Genomic DNA, 20,404 nt, shown 5'->3' on the forward strand with positions numbered 1-20,404 from the left:
GTGGATATTATGGAGGAACAAAGGATAAAGGAGATAGTACATGTTGGCCAAAATTGATTAAATTAAGGAATCATGAGGCCCAAGGCTGGAGAGACAAGTTATTAAGGTTTCACAGGGACTGAGAGACTGACAAAAGACCTGAGGGCTTAGTCAACATCAAAGAACAGGTGTGTAGAGTGTGAGGGAGTACAGGCTGGAAGCATCAAAGGCTGTGGTCTAAGACTGGGATGTTGTACATTTAAGATTTTAAAAGCAAAACAGACCTGGGTCATAAAAAGTCCAGGTTGTGAATCATAAGAGTGGGGTGTCATTCCAGGTAATAACAATACAACTATAGTATCAATATTATACCATTTTACAAGTGAGCCAAAGACTAGATGACTTACTCAACATCACAGCTGGTTAATGGCAAGGCTAAAGTTTCAATCCAAATCTTTGCTGCCAAGTCCTATGATCTTGTCATACAAAATCGTTTTACTTGGTACCTTTTTCTTTCAACCTTTGAATAAGAAATAATAAAATGGTGATTTTGCTTTCAGACTAGGACAAAGTCATAAATGAAAGAAAGCTGTAAATCTGACTTAAAATGCAAGTGACAATAACAGTTTTATTTTCAGAGCTCTGGTTATTACCCATAGTGTAGAAGCTTATGAAATTCCATTAAAGTGTATCTTTGCATAGTGTTTTCTTATTATAGAAACATTAAAAGTAACTAGCTATTGAACATGGCAACAAAAATAGTTAAGAACCACTTTATCTCATAAAACATAAATCCAGCCCCCAGTGGCAGGTCTGCTATTATTTCACGATTCTGGGTCCCACTCCCTATTAAGTGCAAGGCTGTGTCAGGATGATTTAGGAAGATAAAGCAATGTTATACCACATATTTTCAACCCAGGTACCTTTAGGCATACATCCAAATGTGAATATCAGATCTGTACAAATGTAAATGGAGCTGTCATTTTCTTTGATTAAGAATCACTCAGGCTCTCTATCACCACGACTAGACAAGACAGAGTGGCCTGTTGCCAACTTAAGGGGGCTGGAGGGATGGTGCAGTGGTGTGGAAATGGCAAAGCAGGGGCCTCCTGCAGTGAGTTACTGCTCACCAGTCCTGGGCAGCCCTTAGGACATTATACATTAAGACACATAATCAAATGGAATGATGGTGGTACACATCAGCATAATTCACCTTGAATAATTCATTACAAAAAGACGAATGAACAAATGTCAAATTTGCTACCTATGATATTAGCTATTACTGTCTTTTACGATATATATTAAGTGAGGAGCCTGCAGGAAAGCATATACTTTGCACGTTCTCACATACAGTTATTCCATAGCTATTTATTTCATCCACTCTTGAAGCAAGCAGGGTCTTTCCCTGTCAGTTGGAACCAATCCAACCCACCCAACCCAACCTACCAAGACTCTGTAACTGTTCCTAGCTATTCTGGTTTCTTACTGAGCTAGTAACTAATAGTTTGCTTTTACTGTATATTAACTTGTCAGGCTAAGGTTGTACATGATTACTATTTAATCCCCACATTGCCCATACGAAGTAGGTGCTATTACCACCCCCATTATACTAATGAAGAGAGCAAGGCACAGTCCCAAAGTCAGCCAGTTGGGAAGGCCAGGCTCTTAGCCATGCCCACAATGCTTCTGCCTTTGTTACTGTGCCTTTCAAATTTCACCCAACTTCTGCTCTATAGCTTGATGGCACATGTTCAGGAAGAATTCCCATTTACTTCAGTCCATACAGATTACTCCCTTCTCAGAAGGAGCTCATCCACACCTGGATGGAAGCTTTGTTTTCCGGTAATGCCAGCACCCTCTAACATTCATGGGGGAGGCCTTGAAGAGACTGACCAGTCTTGTTTGCCTGGGAAACTGGTGTTGATGGATGGGACAGCTTCTTTGCAGTACTGAGATTTAGGTTAAATAGCTCCAGTACCTTAAAAATTCCAAGATGTAACCTAAGCCCTAGACCCCCAAAATATTCAGAAACAGGGATTCCTAGACATCTAAATTAGGCCCTTTAAAAATTTCATGTCCAAACCTGATAGACTTAAAAAATTAGAAATGAAGAATATTAGAGACATTCAAGTAGGAATATTAAACCCTTCCATCCTACTTCTCTAAAGTCATGCAGCTAGCTCAGAGGAAAGTAGGAACTCCAACTCCTTCAGCTGTGGGAACAACACAGGCCCTGTGGTCAGATACCTTCAGTTCTGTCACTCTCTGGCTGTGTGACCATGAGGAAATCATTCAGATCTCTTTAGATCTCAGTTTCCACACTAAAACCAGAGAAATGATACTTAAGGCGGTTATAAGAACTAAAATAGCTAATGTGAAAGTTTTATAAACCGTATAGTGCTCTAAAAATGCTACAAACTTCCATTATTACTCCACATTTGGGATTCTGACTTTGATGACAGAGATTTGTTTTTATCCTGCAATCCTCTGCTGTAACAATTATCAATTGATGGTGTCCCAGACCACTGTCAAATACAGTGTACATTATTCAAAGACCCCAAATACCAAATGGTCACAATCCTAGTGTGTTATTGTGTCTGAAAGCGTTTGAGTGACCAGAGAATGAATGAAGCTCTCATCTAAATAGCAGAAGGAAAACCAGAATAACCCAACAAGAGGTATCATGTACACACACCAACCGCCAGACAGGTTAAAGGTGGGCAACATCCTATGAGAGATGAGACTAAATTAAAGCACATGTTGGAACCTGCCTGTGATCTGGGAAGAACAGCAGATACAGACAGCAGAGAACAGCAGGGACAGACAGTAGAGACCAGGACACAGATACGAGAACTTCCTAAAGAAGGAAGAAGGGATGAGTCCATTAAAAGATGACAATTTAGAATGTCAAGAGTACTCTGGTCTGTTCTAAAATGAGGCTGGCTACTTGTATTGTCAGAGGCATCAGATGATGTCTGCATGTTTGGGTAATGATTTGGGATGACATATGAACTGATAGCTAGGCCCAGAAGTGAGAAACAGGTACTGTCTAATAGTTATCAACCTTCCTGCCACAGTCTTGGGATGAGTTCCTCTGTCCTGGGAAAGTTGGCTGGTGCTGAAGCACAGAGCAAGGGCCATTGCAAGGTGCTCCTTATTAGGACATTTTTCACCTAACTCAGAACCACAGACTATATGCCCTTAGTTGGAGCCTACATTATCAAGAACCTGTATTCCACACATACACTATTTGATACTTAATATACATAATGTACCCAATTTTATTTAGCAAAAGTAGCCAAACTTGTACTCTAAATGAATGTTGTCTCTAGGCACTAATACCATTGATGCTTAAATCATTCTGAAATTACCTACATCACATCTCTTTGAATATTGAAAAAGAATATGGCCCATCTTTATTAAAAAGCATATTTAATTTTTTACATTTAATGTCATTCTAAACTGGTAAGGAAGGTGAAAGATTGAGTTGGATAAAACTGTTAGAAAGTTAAAATGATAACAGACCAAAAAGAAATTTTGTGGTTTGTGTATTTCATCACCAAAAGAAAGTAGCTCCCAAATATGTAGGGCAATTGCAACAGTTTTGAAGGTAATAGGTACAATTCTCTACTTTAAGGGAAAGGTCGTTCATTTGCATAGACAAAATCTGGTGTGTGTGTGTGTGTGTGTGTGTGTGTGTTTGTGTGTGTGTGGTATCTCTTTACTTAACAGCCAAAACAATCTCCTATGTTACCTTCAGCCATTGTTTCCCCTCCCCTATAAACACATCTTCATTGCAAGCAGTTTGTGTATGAGGAAACGCCTCCGTTTTCCCTATGTTCACTAGTTGGTTACAACCTAGTGTTGGGCATACAGTAGGTACTAAATAAATGACTGACTTTTAAGCCTCAGAACTTAACTATAGATAAGTGTTCTGAACACAAGAACTAGAAAACTCAGGCGATATGGGCAGCTGATGAAAATTAACTTGTGCGCTTATATAGGCAGATGTAATTAAAAATGAGGGGAGAAGAGAGGAATAAACAAAACCACCCCAAAAACTCAAATCGTGTGCACGACATTTATCTGAAAGTGTCATATATTTCCATTTTAGAGCATTAGGAAGCTGCCTTATGACAATTCAAGGTGGGTAACATGCATATTAAAATACAGCTGTGCTATCTCTGCATTGTTCTGCCCACTTAGAAGGTAAAACACTGAAGTAAACATGTGGCCTGCCAATGGGAATTAAATTAGAGTGATATTTTACATCATTGCATAGCATTGGTTCTTTGACATTCACAATGTTAACTTTGATGTAAGAAATGAGCTAGGTTAGTTTTATCTGTTTATCTGGGAAAAACTTAATCTGGGTTTTGTAAGAAAATAATGGGGTGGTGGGATGGGGAGAGCATTCGGTTCCTGGTGACACCATCTAAATCTTGAAGAACATAAAAATAAACAGCTAGGATTTCACCATGTAAGACAGGAAAAATGGGCACTTCAGAAAATTTAAATGGAGTAGGGGTGTAGAGAAGCATTTCATATTTTAGAATGTATACTTTTGGGGGGCCAAAGGAAACCACTCTTAGTCAACTTTAAGAAATAACTAGGACCGGGCGCGGTGGCTCACACCTGTAATCCCAGCACTTGGGGAGGGCGAGACGGGGGGATCACGAGGTCAGAAGATTGAGACCATCCTGGTTAACACAGTGAAATCCCGTCTCTACTAAAAATACCAAAAAAAATTAGCCGGGCGTGGTGGCGGGCGCCTGTAGGCCCAGCTACTTGAGAGGCTGAGGGAGAAGAATCACTTAAACACAGAGGCGGAGGTTGCAGTGAGCCGAGATTGCGCCACTGCACTCCAGCCTGGGTGACAGAGGGAGACTCTGTCTCCGAAAAACAACAACAACAACAACAACAAAAACTAAAGTATCTGGAAATATTAAACCATGACTTCAAAGCTGTCCCTCTTGCAACCTCAGTGAGGTGGGAAAGGTCTCTGATTTCAGGCACCCCTCACTCTGGCTTAATTCTTTCACTCTCATATATGGTTGTCTGATAAATCCAGCTAAAAACAAAATCTGTGATGAGGACTCAACTTGCTCCTCTGTATCCCAACCCTCACTTTAAGCTTGTGAGCAAATTGCTGAAGTAACCTCCTTTCTCATAGATCCATCTGAAAAAAACAAACAAACAAACAAACAAAAAAGAAAAGAAAAGAAATCAGAAGACAGGTCCCTCCCACCCCCACAATTATCTCAAACGTCACGGTTAGGAAGTTTAGGCTGGATGGACCATCAAGACCCTAGGATAAATTGAAGTGACAAACATATCACCTTCTCCCAAATCCTCTCTGAACAGATCACCTCTTCACTACCCTCCCCAAGGGAAACTCTGATCAAACAAATCTAGCCACTGTTTCCGTTAAAGAGCAAAACTCACAAAATTAAAAATTCATTCCTGAAGATTGGAAAATAGCAGGAAATGCCTTCATTCTACACATTAAAACTTCCAAAGAAATCAATAAAACAAAGAATGTAACTAGCTGGCCTTCAAGAGTTCAAATAAAAACACACAACTAGCAAAATTGTGAAGTGTGTCTTTCAGGATTCATTTTTCTGGGCATGACTCAAATAACCAGCCATTTAAATCATTTATAAACCATTTATTTATATTTATAAGCCATTTATTTATAAATAAAAAATAGTGTTTTTAATATCTGCTCTTAAATTCTTAATTTACTCCAAAGTGCAAATGATTAATAACTACATTAAATTTCCTTTTTTCTCAAGAATGTTTATTTTAGCAAAACAGTAACTTCTAGCACTTACAGAACAACAGAACAAAGACCTTCCATAGCTCATTTATACTGATCTTAATGTAGCCTATTACTAAAGACATTTTACAGAATAAAACCACAAATAGTCTTAAAAACATAATTTGATTTTCTTAAGGTCCATTCTCCAAAATCTTCTGAACCCAAAGACCCCACCACACTCTTCCTCTATCAGGCTGCTACAAGATGAAGGAAGGATGAACTAACTTACAGAATTTCAGGCTTTACCTAGACCAGTAGAGAATGCAGTTCTTAGGGTTTTAATATTTGCTCACCCTTCCCCATATACAGCAGAGTCTCGAATATAAACCCAGATTTCCTGCCTGCAACTGTAAATTCAGTTTCTGGATAGACATCACCAAGATAAGCTATTAGATACAAGCATCACCCAGATGTTTTGTACTATTCATATTAATAATCCTATCAGCCTCTCCTTGGGGCAGAAAACAATGATTATTACTGATCCAATTTCCATTACCGGATGAAGACTCCCAACTACTAATATAGATACATATGCCTATCTATCCCTTTACAGCTAACATGAAAGGGCTAAATGGAAATCCTGGTGGCATAGCATTTATCCATCATTTTTGTGGTAATCTGTGGGCAGATAACACAATAGAGACTCATTCCTTTACTTCAATTTCATAATCAGAAAGAAGTGATATGCAAAATATGAGTACAGAAAAGCTATTTCCAGAAAATATGATCTGATTTTTCACAGTTTTTGAATAAGCAAAATAAATGTTATAATTTGGAGTATGGTAATGGCTTTGGGAATTGTGTTCTGAGAAGTAAAATAAAAAGGGATTTAGTATGTAGATTAATCATATGGCTTTTCCAAAGATTCAAAATTTTGAGAAAGTCATTTTTAACATATCTGAAAATCACTTAGAATTTTCAGCGCCATCCTAGCCTCTTCCCCTAATTTTGGTTCATAACCACATCTTACTTTGCTGGATTGCAACTGACTTTGAGGTTGCAATATGTTTTATCTGATGCTGATTCAATTTAGACAATAAAGGAGTGAAGTTCTTGAAAGAAACATCTGGCCAGCAAAACCTGATATGAGCAGAGAAACTATTAATCATTACTCTGGGTTATGGAAAATCCCACATTCAAATAAACCGAAAAGATTCTTGAAAATCTATCCCTCTACTCCCCATGAGGAAACAGTAGATTTTTCTAAAGCTCTCTGGGTGACAAATGCTGTCTGGTTACAAGCAATGCTCCATCTTAGCTAGAGCTAAGATGGTTTCAGAATCAAACTACAAATCATTTTGAGTTTCCTGTTTTGCAAACTCCGGATACAAGCTAAAGCGATTTTTCTATTCACTACCTAGACATCACCTGCTCATCAACAGATTTTAAAACATCTTGCAGAGGCAAATTTCCAAAAAAGGTAGCCTAAGTACTTAGCCACTATACCACCTCTTCAAAAGCAGCAGAGAATAAATACAAAGTTGTCTGATTAGTCAGCAGGCAAAATGAATTCAAGCTGAGGTGCCCGAACACGGGCAAAGGAATGTTTTGTGCCACAGGCCCAAAGGAACAAAGCTCATTTTGCTGCACATTCTCAGGTGTCATGGTTCATATCCTGGAGTGCCTTTAGGGACCCCAGGTGTGGCTGCTGCTCAGTGTTTCAGAAATGTTCTTCTGTTTGGAAGGACATTAAGAGCCGTAAATGCCACAACGGTTTCTCTACTTTCTAAGCCCTCTATGGTTCTGAAATTCATCCCATCTCCTTGGATTTATATTCATTGTGGGTATGGCTTAGTGGTGATGGGGAAAGGGGTCTAGTTCTCCAGGAGGAACTCAAAGGAAGGCAGTTGTATAGAACCACAGAAAGATATAGAATTATAGAATGAAGTATTCTGAGCAGCCAATAAGATGACCATTTGCTACTTTGCCACACAGAGGAAAAACAGCTCCCACAAGGCAAAAAAAAAAAAAAAAAAAAAAAGTACCCAATCGTCCTCTTGCCTCTTTTGAGTATGGCTATTATTTTGGGATTTTTCCAAGCCTTGTGTTTTTTCATCAACTATTTTCTTTGATTCTGATGCCTACTTCACTATGCATGGGAACAGAAAGCAAACTATTAGAAATTTTCACACTGCCAGAAATTCAACAAATGAGTCTACAATTCCCAAGGCCCAGGGCCTAGAGAAATACCAGCTGAGAATTAAAATAAGGAGAAAGAGAATCTATAAAGAGGTTAATTAGCTTATGTGGTACAGTCGAGGGAGGCAGAACATTTTGCTGGGAAATAGCCAGGATGTCCCAATGGGGAGATGCAATCTTCTTAACCAAACGAGATGCCTGGGGAACTCTTGTCTACAATACTTCATAAACACTAAAAAACAAAGCCACAGACACAAAGGACAGAGTGCTGGCCATGAAGAATCATGGGGAGCTATTTCATAAACACTTTAGGAAATACTATTTTGTCCTCCAGCCAATTTCCTCTAAGCTTCAAGGTCAGAAATAACTTTATAAAGGGTGACTAGCTGAGGAGTCATCCAATTTACTTCCTACTGACCCAAAAGAGAAGCCATTTATTACCACTGGCGGGAGTGGATGAATTCTGACCATCCCCATTCTGACTTTGGAGTTTCTTTGTGACTGCAGTAGGGCATCTGAGTTTGAGGCCAGGGATCAAAATAAACTGAATGCTCACTCAGGACAAAAGAGTAACACTGGCCTCCCCATGAAGAGAGAGTCCTCTGCACTTCCCCAGGGGTGAGTGTATGACGGTATATTTTCAGTTTGGTATAAAAACATCAGGAGCAGAATAACTCGGCTGCTGAGAGAGACAGGTCTACTTCCCTAGGTCTGAACATCCTTTCCATCTTTCTTTAAACTTAAAAAGCACCCACCAGGAACTGTTTACTCTGGTTTTAAAGTGGAACTGACCTGACCAGTGGCTGCACAGAAACCGGCCAAGAGAACAATGCAAGTCATGAAGGAGGCAGCCCTGGGCCCATTTCATTTCAAAAGAAGACTGCTCACCACTGTATGTTACTCTGCCAGGTCCTAGAGTCTTTGAAGAAGCAAGGAACCATGCTGTAGAACCAGGGCAGGCGGTACTTTAGGACTGGAAATTCATCTTCCACAGGTTTAATGTAAAAAGAGGTTTAAATGATTCCATGTCACTGGCCATCATGGTAGCATGCAAATTTACTTAGCATTACAGGAGTCCAAATATCAGCTCTAATCTTACCAGACACATGACCCTGACACTTTAACCACTCTCAGCCTCAGTCTCCTCATCTGAGAATAACACCTCCCATCTAAGATAGGAGCTGGGACAGAGTCTATGTGAAATACAAAGCAGATGCTCATGACATAACAACTATTGTTGTTGCTGTAGACCTTGTTTGATAGTATTTATGCTCATCACAGCACTCTGTCCTTGTGATGTGGCTTCTCAGAATGGAAAACAACATTCTAATGACAATAAAAGCATGTAGAACACGTCAGGTACTTGGGAACCCATGCCGCTTTCAAAGTCCAGCTGGGGTTCCCACTGGCAATGAAGAGCCAATAAAATTGTCCGCCGAGAGCCCCTTCTCTTGGGACATCAACACCCCGTACATCTTCGCCATAAACTAAGCCACACTTGATGTGACTTTCTGGAGAGCAGGCTACTCTTTCATCCTGGTTCAGATTCTGATGGCATTACACTGCCAGTGGGGATGGAATTCCACACATGCGGACAGAGACACAGCTTCTCGAAATCCCTCAATAACAAACTGCTGTTGGAATTCTGATTTCATTGCTGATGAATCTCATTCCTGAGGTACAAGTCACAGAGCCTTTTATGGTTCCTGCATTTAGAGACTGTCCCTAGCCACTACAGACAAACACATCATCTTATGCTTAGAGACTGGTGCTTTTGTCCTTCATCTTCATTTTTCCACCACAGTGATGACTGATGCCCTGCGATCTCATGAAGAATAATGGCAGCAAAATGAAAAGCATATGTGTCATCTCTGGGAAGACACGTGGGCAGTAAAATACAGCTGTACCAAGGCTTTGTGGCCATAACTCTTAATATCTCTGTGCAATTGGAAATGATTTTTTAAAACCTTTATGATTAATATCTTATCTAGGACTCCTACCACTGTGGAGGAATAGAACAAAGAAAATGCACATCACAAAGAGCCTTAGCATCAATAAGTAAGAAATCTTTAAAGAACTACACTATCTCACCCTAATGATTTCCCTACTGACCTGAATCAACTTTCAGAAAGCAAATGCAAGTAATAAAGGCCTAGGAGATGGGAGGATGACTCATTTGTTTCTCCTTCTAGCTGTTTTCTAATTCCCCTCACCTTTTTCCAATGTCCCATGTCAATCAAAGAAAGGAAAGCCAACACGCTCTCCTCACAACCGCCTGTAGCAACTACATAAGCCACCCACGAGACCAGTAAAGAAAAGCCAAGTCCAGGCTCCTCTTGGTCAGGGTCAGTCAAATTCCAACTTACAACAGATAAAAAGGAAGCTCTTCTGAGTCAGGCCCAATCTAGGACTTCTCTCCATTTCTTCCAGGGACACCGTGCCTGGACCTGCCCTCCTTCTGCCCACTCCACCTGGTTCCCATAATTTTTCTTCCTGTTCACTTGACCCTCTAAGAAACTCTGGAAGTGGGGTTTATCCTACTAGTGAAGTATCAGCTAAGACAATTCAATGATGATAATCTCATTACAATCTCAGTAACCAATTTAATTAATTTACTCCTTGGGCTGCTCAGAAGCTCTGTCTCTCTCATGCACACACATAAAATAATCAGATGCACATGTGCATACACACACATACACAAACACGCTACTGAAATTTGACTTCTTCTTATGAATATTCATGGGTCTATCAACCTTGTAGTGTGCTGTAATAATCTACATTTTGCGATTTTCCTGTGCATAGCTTACCTCCCACAAAGTCAAGGGCAGTGTGTTTTATATAAGAGTGTGTGTGTATGTGTGTGTGTGTGTGTGTGTATCTGGCACATAGTGTGTGCTTTATAAATGTTGGGGGAATAAATCTCAAACCTGGACTTTACATTCAGGCAAGTGTTGACAAAAAGTTGGAAGGACAGACCTGATATTTAAACATAACTTTTAACCAGAAGGCAGTCACATGAATCTTTCAAGAGCCACCCTTAGGAACCTACCCAGAGCTGATGGGATAAGACTTAGGTTTTAAGGTTAAGTAAGAGTCAGCAGTTGTCTATTGGCAATTGATAACTATTCCTGAATATTCTGCCTGGTGGCCTAGAAGCTGACCCCTCACAAGAGTCCAGTCAGGACCACTGAAGATATGAGGAGCCTCTAACACTAAGCCCTTGAACAAAGGAGGTGGAAAGGATTTCAATGCCTTACATTTTGCTTCACCCTCATGTTGGAAAGACCTGAACACTCATAAATGGAAAGAAATAACCCAGTAGATTACTATATAAAAAGAGGGAAGAGAAAACAAATTGCATGGCTAATCTCATGGCCAAAGGTAAAGAATTAATAGAAATTAAGGCAAAAAACTGGAAAGTGGTATCCACAACTGAAAAGCACAATCTCTTATTAAGCCAGGCACTCTTTATAATATCATGGAATCATACTTCTGAACTCTGTCATTGTCTGTTTCATTGTCCTTGTCCCTCACCCAGTGCTCTTCCAGAGATCTATTACATCCCTCTTCTTGCCCTCATTCACTAAAGCCCTCAAGGTATTCATCTGTAGTGCAGAGCTTGGCTGTGGTGTGCCATATAAGAGGATGTGACAATTCTTTGCTTGTCCAATCTTTAGTTAGCCTTCTGAATCTCATCCTAGGCCTATCTATGCACTTCCTTGTACAATCCAGTTTTAGCAAAAGAACCCTGCTAAGTCAGTTTAGTCAGAACCCCCTATCCTCAATAGCTGATCATCCCTGATATCTGATTATGTTCCTCCTCCTCCACCATGCCCCAGGTGATGTCTTATCACCCAGGCTCATTTTTAGCAAGAGTCCTGTTAGGTTGCTTAGCCAGAATCCCCCTTAATCCTGAAGTTTCCTCTTAGTAGTTTTCTACCTGCTAACCCCCACACAGAACCTTGGCTATAAATTCCCACTTGCTCAAGCTGTATTCAAAGTTGAGGCCACTATTTCTCTCCCACTGCAAGATGCTGTTGCAATGGTTCCTATGCCTCTCCCAATGGCCTTGAATAAAGTTTGCCTTACTTTGCTTTTTCCAGTGTCACTGAATAACTTTTTTCCCTAACAGATGAAAACCTGGGAAAATGGCATCCCTTCCCATCCCCACCACCTCCCCAAGACACACACACATTTTAATGAAAGCGTTAATTTCCAAGAGGGGAAGGATGTGTTGACTTGGCCAGGGCGGATGGAGAGTGACTAGGGTACAGAGGCTCCCATAATTAATAGCATCTTTGTACTATGAGTTCTGTGGAGCTAAATTGACATGCTCTTGAGAAAACAAGAGGGTTGAGCTCAGCTCACAATGATGGCTGCACCATCTGGTTTCCAATGAGTTGTTTTTAGCTAAATTTTCAGTTAGGCTCATTAAAACCTAAGACACTTCAGTGTTTAGTTTAAACAAATGGGCTCACACAGCCCATTTTTAAAACTCAATAGAACCTTCCTTTCCTTTAATGGCTAAAATGCTTTACAAAATTCCTTGGGGTCAAATGGGATGTTTTTCCAAAGCTAGTTGTTTAAAGCTATTCCTAAGTAACTTCTCACCAGATAACGAGGGTTATTACTGAAATACTGCAAATTTTATTTTCAAATATTTTCCTAAAGGTTTATCTTATATAAAGATTTATCTTACATTAGGTATTTAATAAAAACCTAGGACCACTAGCAATAGATTGCTTAAAAGCTTATGAGTCACATTTCAAAGAGATTTTGTCTGCTTTCCTTTCTTCCTCCATCAAAACCCTACTGCGTGCAAGGATTGAGGACCTCTGCCTGGTCTCCAGCCTCAGTTTTGGTGCCATGCCTCTCCTCCCACCTTTACCCATACAAGGCCACTGTCTTGCCCTGTGTGGCTATAGCATTTCTTCCACCCTTCCATACTATGCCACATCTTTACACCTTTGCTCATGTTGATTGCCTTCCCTTTTTTTGCTTAGTAAACAGACATACATATTTTATGATCAAGCCCAAGCATTACTTTCTCTGTTCAAGTCTTCCTGATATTTCTTCCCAAGCAGAATCAATTGTTTCCTCTTTTCCTTACACATAATTTTAGTCACAACTTCCCACTTACTTATTTGCATGCCTGTCTTCCCTACTAAATGTCAATCTACTTTCAAACAGGAACTCCAGCAACAATGATAGTTCCTGGTAAGTAATCAAGAAATGTTTGTTGGTTGGATGGATGGATGGATAAATGAGTATCATTTTTGCTAAAATCAAGGCAAGTAGCCATGCCATAATTCTGAGTGTAAAGAAATCTATTTTAATTTCCTGTCTTCCTGTACAGAGTGTGACTTCCTTGTATAAATATGACGCATTCATTCAACAATTGAGCACCCAATCCTACGGGTCATTGCTTCAGGTGGTGTGGCTACAGCAATGGGCAAGGCAGACAAAGTCTCTCTTCTAATGAAGTTTGAACAAATAAATAAATAAATGCAGACCATTTCAGATAATGATGTGTGTTATTCAGAAAATCAAATAGGAGAGAAAACACAAGGGTGGGACGGTTTGAGGGGAGGAGACACAAAACTTTGGTTTGGGTAGAAAAATCCTCTGTGAAGAGGTGACATTTGAGCTGTTTCCTGGATAACAAGATGCCAGGTTTTATGAACAACTAGGATCAAATATGAATACTATTACTTATAACCTTTTCAATCCTAACCCAGCAGCGGGGTCAGTGGTCAGCCACTCTGGGGTCACTGGGAGCAAGATGATGACAGCAGTCTCACTCTGCTCACCTCTCCAAGGGAGTTCTCATGACTATGTTATGAACCATCCTAGAGTGAGAGCAGACTGACCTAGAGACTTACCTTCCTTTAGTTCTGTTTATAAAAACTCTCTGCTCAGTTTGATTTCACTGACCTTTTTAATAAAAAAACCAGATTTAGTGTTTGCCTATCCTCATGTACCCCTCCCATCACATCCCATCCCACCCCACCCCACTCCACCTCCTCTGTGATATCAGCCTGAATGTCATTCTTCATCACTTTCATCTGAATATTGACAGAAAGAACAAAAGGTGGTGTTTCACATCTCAATTTATCTTGTCCCCAGAGTTCATAAATCAAACAAAAATTCTACACAGCTCCTTAAAATACTCTGAAAGATAAAAGATCAATGTCTGGAAGCAACTTTTCTCAGGCATTTGCAACAGAAGCAACAAGTAAGAAATAAAGCTGCCCATTCCTAACATTGCAGTAGTTTCACCTGGCTTCTCAAGGTGAGTGGCATTTGTAAAGCTCTATGGTTAAAGCACTATGGAAAACAGTTATATTAATATACTTATGGAGAACTGCAAAAAAAATACCAGTCCATTTTTTACTAAGCAGTCAGTTGCTTACCAAAAAAAATTCTTCCCTTCTTCCTTGATGAGGGAACCTCAATTTTGTTCTAATAGCCATGCCTCAATAAAATGCCACTATTTCTGGTTCTTGTATAAATCCTGATCTATCTCAACCCAGCCCTTTTGCAAGTGACTGGTTTAGGGGGGAGCGGGTGTGACCTGTATGGGTCAATGAAGTAGGAGGCAAAAATCTATTGGAGGCCTCTGGAAAATTTTCCCTGCTGATGAAACACTCACAGAAAGAGCCCTTTTCATATGCTGGACATTATCATGCCTGCATCTGACACATGGAACTTACAAAGCCATATTGACTGTCTAGGTAAGCTAGCCTAAAGACAAGCTAAAAGCCTTCCAACTGATAACCGCTGTCATCTTGAAAAGTCACCAGGCTATTCCCAGCCTTAAAAACAAGCGAGTTGGGCTAAACTTTAAGGTCTATTCCAGTTCAAAAAGTGTGGGATTCTCACCAAGGCACCTTTTAGTGCTATTTTAGTTAGTAGAGCTAGTGTTGGCATATGTGATGCTACCTGTAAAAAACTCTGCCAGGTGACCAGAGACTCATAGGGAGTTTTGTTCATAGGAGGATATGAATTGGGATTTGCACACCCAAAGGCTTTCAAATTTAACTTTTGGAATAAATCAATAATCAGAGCAGGTTAAGGAAGGGCATTAGGAGAAGTAAGACGTTGATACTGACTGTGCCAACTGCAACTCTGTCAACAGAGAGGAACAATTTTGAGAGGAAAAAAAGGGAGGGGGTTTTCAAGTTTCAATGATGTTGCCTTTTTTAAAATCTCTATTTATTCATTTATCCATTCGACAAATTTTTATGGAACACCTACAATTCAGTAGGCAATGTCTATATGCAATGATGTGTAAAACATACAATTCTTTTCCTAAAGGAGTGAACAGTAAGTTCAGTGAAGGTCACAGAAAAGTAAAAATATATTACAGTATTTCTGACAAGAGCCATTATTAGAAGAAAGCCCAAAGGAGTATGGGAGGCCAGCCAGGTAAGGGGGCTTACCCTAGGATGGAGCAAGTGGTATAGGAAAGGCTTCCTATGGAGGCAACCCTTAAACTGAGACTTGGAGGAGGTTATGGAGGGCAGGGCAGGAAGAGGCCTGGCACACTGGTAGGAACACAAATGTTTTAATAAGGCTGGAGTATTGGGTGTGAGGCAGGAAGCTGTAAAGCTAGAGAGGTAAAAGTTGGGACCAGGTCACTTGAGACATTGAGACATGCTAAAGAGTTTGTGAGATGATAGATAGAGAGAGAGAGAGAGAGAAAGAGAGAGAGTTTTGGTCTTGTTGCACAGGCTAGAGTGCAATGGCGCTATCTCAGCTCACCTCAACCTCTGCCTCATGCGTTCAAGTGATTCTCCTGCCTCAGCCTCCCGAGGAACTGGGATTACAGGCATGCACCACCACACCTGACTAATTTTGTATTTTTAGTAGAGACAGGGTTTCTCCATGTTGGTCAGGCTGATGAGCACTTGGGAGCAGTGTGAAACAGAAGGAAATCTGTCTGCAGGTGCTTTCTGAGGGCCCCATCCCAGGTTCCCTCACACTCTCCAGAGGCTCTTAAATTAGAAGAAATTCTATAAGCTTGCTTCTGCTGTGGAATCAACGAATGAGCACAGTTTAATGTACAATTTTGTGTTTTAAAGGGGGACAATCTCTTAACACAGAAGAAGGAAGCTATAGCCCTGCAATCCCCTGTAAGGGGATCTTGGAGATAAATTTAGTTAAGCTAAGTTTACAGCTAAGGAGACAGAGGCCCAGAAACACTGTGGAATGTTCTCCGAGTTCACCCATGGCATTTCAGACCCCTGCCATGAGAGGGGTGGTGGGTGGCTGGGCTCCCTTCAGAGGCTGCTGAATTAGGCCCAATAGGCTGCCAACTACTGAGAACAGTCACCCTCTCCTTACGGAACACCTTGACCAGAAGTTCCATGTGGCATGGCATGGCAGACAAGATAGGTGCTCATTTGGCATCTACTAGAAGAAGGGAAAATCCTGCTATTTCTCCTGCAATTTGAGAATGTGAAAATGAAGCCGAGTACTCCCCAAATGTAAGAAAAGGAAGCAGAATATGGTGCATGAGGGTATTTTCAAAAGAAAAAGCTGGCAAATGACAAAATCCAAGAAAATTGGCACAGCTGCTTGCCATTTGAAGAATCAAAACCTGAAAATATTTCAAAGAATAGAAGAAAACCTAGAGAAATTGTGACTTAGGACCAATTTGGATAGGATTTCTAAGCGACAATGTTCAGTTTTCAAGATGTGTGGATGCTCATTTTCAAAACTTACACTGACTTCTTTTTAGAAGAGTCACAGGCTAGAAGAGACTTCGCAGTAGAACTGGATTCTTTTGTCTTTAATGACACAACAGGTACTTACATGAACTGTGTGGTCTCAGACCTGCATTAATTTTGGCAGACATAGATTTCAAAACTGCTGAAAAACAAAACTGGAAGAAGGCCACTCTTAAAGTGTTTAATTTCTTTGCATTTGCAATTCAAGCAGATGCTACCAACAAAATACATATGCAAGAATGGTTAAAGGTTGCAAGGGAATGGTAATTAAAATCATCTTTATAAGGTGATTCATTTTGTGAAAGCTACCAGGGATGTGATAAGCCAATATTAATGTAATTAATCAAGGTTACTGGGGAAACAGAGGGAAAGTGGAATCTTAAAAAGAGACTGTTCAGTGGATGAGTTCTAAGGAGAGTTGATCTGAGTCACTAGTGATTGCTTTAAATAAGCTTTTTTTTTTTTTTCCTTTTTAAAATTATGAGAAGGGCAAGAATTATCAAATAAGAATCTGCAGTTGGCTGTTCAGTTATCCCATGGCTCCTGGGGTCCCCAGATGTAGCTGGCCAAGCTGTCATGGCACCTCCAATTCAGATACATGACATGGCCCAGCATACTTCCAAACGCAATCTAGAATCAAGAGGTGGCAGATGTAAATGGAGTACGGGCCCAGGAAACCGTCGGGATTGAGAGAGGAAAAAAAGGAGGGAAAGAAGAAAAGATGGAGGGAAGATAGGAGGAAAGAGAAGAGAAAAACGAAGAAAACAGCAGGAAAGGAAATGTTTCTCTTCCACAGTTGAGATCACTGTTGACAAAGGATTGTGGACTTGAGTTTTAGAAAATGAAACAAAAGTAACGTAAGTTGCTAACATTTCCAGGAATTAAATTATCGTTCACCACCCTTCCCAGGAGGTAGCTGCTAAGGAGATAAAGGATTCCTTTTTTTTTTTTTTTTTTTAAACTAAAAAAAGCCTACATTAGAGTCTAATACATAAGAGTGGGAAAACAAAGCAAACAACTTCTGGAGGAATCTTTCCCTCTGTTTCCTTTCATCTTTTCTCAAAGTAGAGAGGAATGAGTCTTCCTTAGGTTGCCCCCCAACCAAGCTGTCACCTGGGCACACAGAGAATGACTGGGCTCCTCTTTACATATTTGAAATGCCTACTTAGGGTCTTCAGACCTCATTATGTCACCCTGCTCCATTGCACGTCTGTGAGATTTGCCAAGTTATCTCATTCAACAGAGTTGTGAAATCTGCATGCTTCCATGGGAAAACCTGAGCCTTTGCAGGAATAGAATACATTTTACACGAAAGGAACCAAGCAGAAATTTGGTAAAACAATCTGAAAAAATTATAGAGTGCCTTGAAAACACTTCCTTCCTCTGGCCTTTCTTGACAAACCAGAAGTCAGTGTCTTCCAAGTTGAAAAAAATCAGTCCAGCTTAAGTTAAACTGGCTTCCTTCTGTTCTTCAAAGCAGATGATTATCATATTTGACTATTTTCACTCAGAGTCTGTTCAGAACAGCCTGGCCAGTATAAAATCCAAAAACATTTCACTCTCAGATTGCCATGTAAAATGCCTCTCTTATAATGAGAAGCCTAGACAAGGCAAATGGCATTTTCAGCATTATAAATTTTTTTCTAGTGATAAGAAACTGGCACAGATAAATCCATGTTCTATTTCTTAGGATGCATTTAACTTTTTAAAGGATTAATTTAAAAATTATTATTCAGAATGTAAATTACAGGAGAGTTTTTGATCTAACCATCTTAGTGTTATAGTAGTATTCACTCAATCTGAGTCATGGTAGAAGTGGTAAGTACAGAATTGACATCTTGCTAAGAAGAGCCAAGAGGTTCTCAGAAATCCAGCCAAGGCTGCTGGTGCAAGGGCTGCTCTCTTCACCTGGCTTTGTTCAATACAGTACCAAAGAATTCCTGGCTCAGTAGGTTCTGAGAGAAAGTAAAGGGCCAGTCTCTTCCAAAATGAAATAAAATCCAGCAAAAGGAGTAGACTTAATTCAGAAAAGCAGCATGGCAAGACTGAAAGGAGCCTGAAGTCAGAACTCAGATACTCCCAGGTCTGATTTACCCTTCTCTCCACTGGCTACATGTTCATAAGCTGAATGTTCCAGTCGTGGAAAATGGTCGTGAGTTCACAAATGTGCTAGTGTGACTTAAAATGCTTTGTCCTCATCTCTCTGATTCCAAAGACTAAACACTTACATGGAAATCAGCCTACTAATAACATCTCATCATACGGATAAATTACAGTGCCATCCATGAGCAAAGGACTGGCAATTATCTAGCGACTACAGCCTTTAGATAGGGCAGGAGAAATAAAGGTAACTTTTTACCTAACTGATATGTGAAAGGAAACAGAGCAAAGTTCTCCACGTTCTCCATGTGTCAGCCTCCTCATCTGTGAAACTCGTTCATTTATTGAACAGGTTTACCGAGCTCCCACTATTTATGCCAGGGTCTGTACTAGGACCTACGGATTCAACATGCAAGAAAGACCTCATATCCACTCCCTGCCAATTCCAACCCTTGCTGACGGCCCCAGAGCCTCAGCCACTTTTTCATTCTTCATCAGAAGAAATTCAACATGGCCTTTCCATTGTACCACATCAAGACCACACTCTGAGGAGTCCTTCTGGAAAAGCATCTCAAAACTTGAGCCTGATTGAGAGTTGATTTGCTCCTCATTTAAAACACAGCCCCTCCTTATAGAATATTATGCTTCCCAGTGATACAGTCTCTAATTGACCAAACTTTAGTCAGGCTCTTGTAAATCCTCTTCCCAACCAGGCCTCGACTTTTGGACTTCCATGTGTCTTTATGTCGCCTAATTTTAGCAAGAGTCCTCACAAATTGGTTTAGCCAGAATCCCTTACCTTTGCTATCTGATCATCTTCCTCAGCCCCCATCATCCCCCAGGTAATATCTGATCATCCTAGCCTGCCTTCAGCCAGAATCCTGTGAGGCCAGTAAGCAAGAATTATCCCTACTCCCTTAGTAATTTTCTATCCATTGACCTCCCCACTCTGCTACTTGGCTTTAAATCTCCACCCTGCCACTTGGTGTATTCAGAATTGAACTCTGTTCTATACTCAGGTCTCTTTCCCTCTATTGCAAAGGTCCTGAGTAAAATCTCTTTGTACTGCTTTAACTGATGTCCAGCTCTGGTTTTCTTTGATACCAGTCATCCAAACCTGAGCATGAATTACTTCAATCACCCCATGAAATCTAACCTCAAGCAGAGACTAGCTGTAGGAATGGAGTTTTCTTTTGGGAGAAAGAGACAGGGAAAGGTAATCAAAGAAAGAAGGGCTGGGTGGTGTGCTTCAAGGGAAGGCATTGGACAGGCCAAAGATCCAGGCTCCAGGAAGTAGGAAAGAGAACTGGAAGAGGGAGAAAATAGACAATGCCAGTGAAGTTACAGTTGGCAGCTTTGGGACGTACTTCCACAGCCCAAACAACGGCTGCTGCATGGAATGATGCAAATTCAAAGGCATGGCTCTGTCACAAGAATTTATACTTTCCAGAAGTATATTCACCCACCAGCAGAAAACTTATTTTACATTCTTTTTCAGAGTAATTCAATTCTAACTTGATATAGTCCACTCAAGTTACTGAAGTTTTCCTATTGACATCTCAATACAAAAATATTCAGGATTATTCAAAGCTCATTTGAAAAGCCTCAAAAATCTGTAATTAAAAGTACAAAA

At 40.3% G+C, this 20,404-nt stretch overlaps 1 protein-coding gene across 6 annotated transcripts in view; it reads right to left on the reverse strand.

Moving 5' to 3' along the window:
• TNIK (TRAF2 and NCK interacting kinase) overlaps positions 1–20,404 on the reverse strand; it is a 413,713-nt gene that overhangs the window by 190,040 nt on the left and 203,269 nt on the right. Inside the window, exon 2 of one of the 6 annotated variants that reach the window (XM_033211709.1) lies at positions 387–499. The exons of the other annotated variants lie outside the window; for them this stretch is intronic. The gene's annotated coding sequence lies outside the window, so the exon portion shown is untranslated. The remainder of the gene's footprint in view (positions 1–386; positions 500–20,404) is intronic. 6 annotated transcript variants of the gene reach the window in all.

This window comes from Trachypithecus francoisi, unplaced genomic scaffold, assembly GCF_009764315.1.
Source record: "Trachypithecus francoisi isolate TF-2019V2 unplaced genomic scaffold, Tfra_2.0 Lachesis_group0, whole genome shotgun sequence".
NCBI lineage: Eukaryota > Metazoa > Chordata > Mammalia > Primates > Cercopithecidae > Trachypithecus > Trachypithecus francoisi.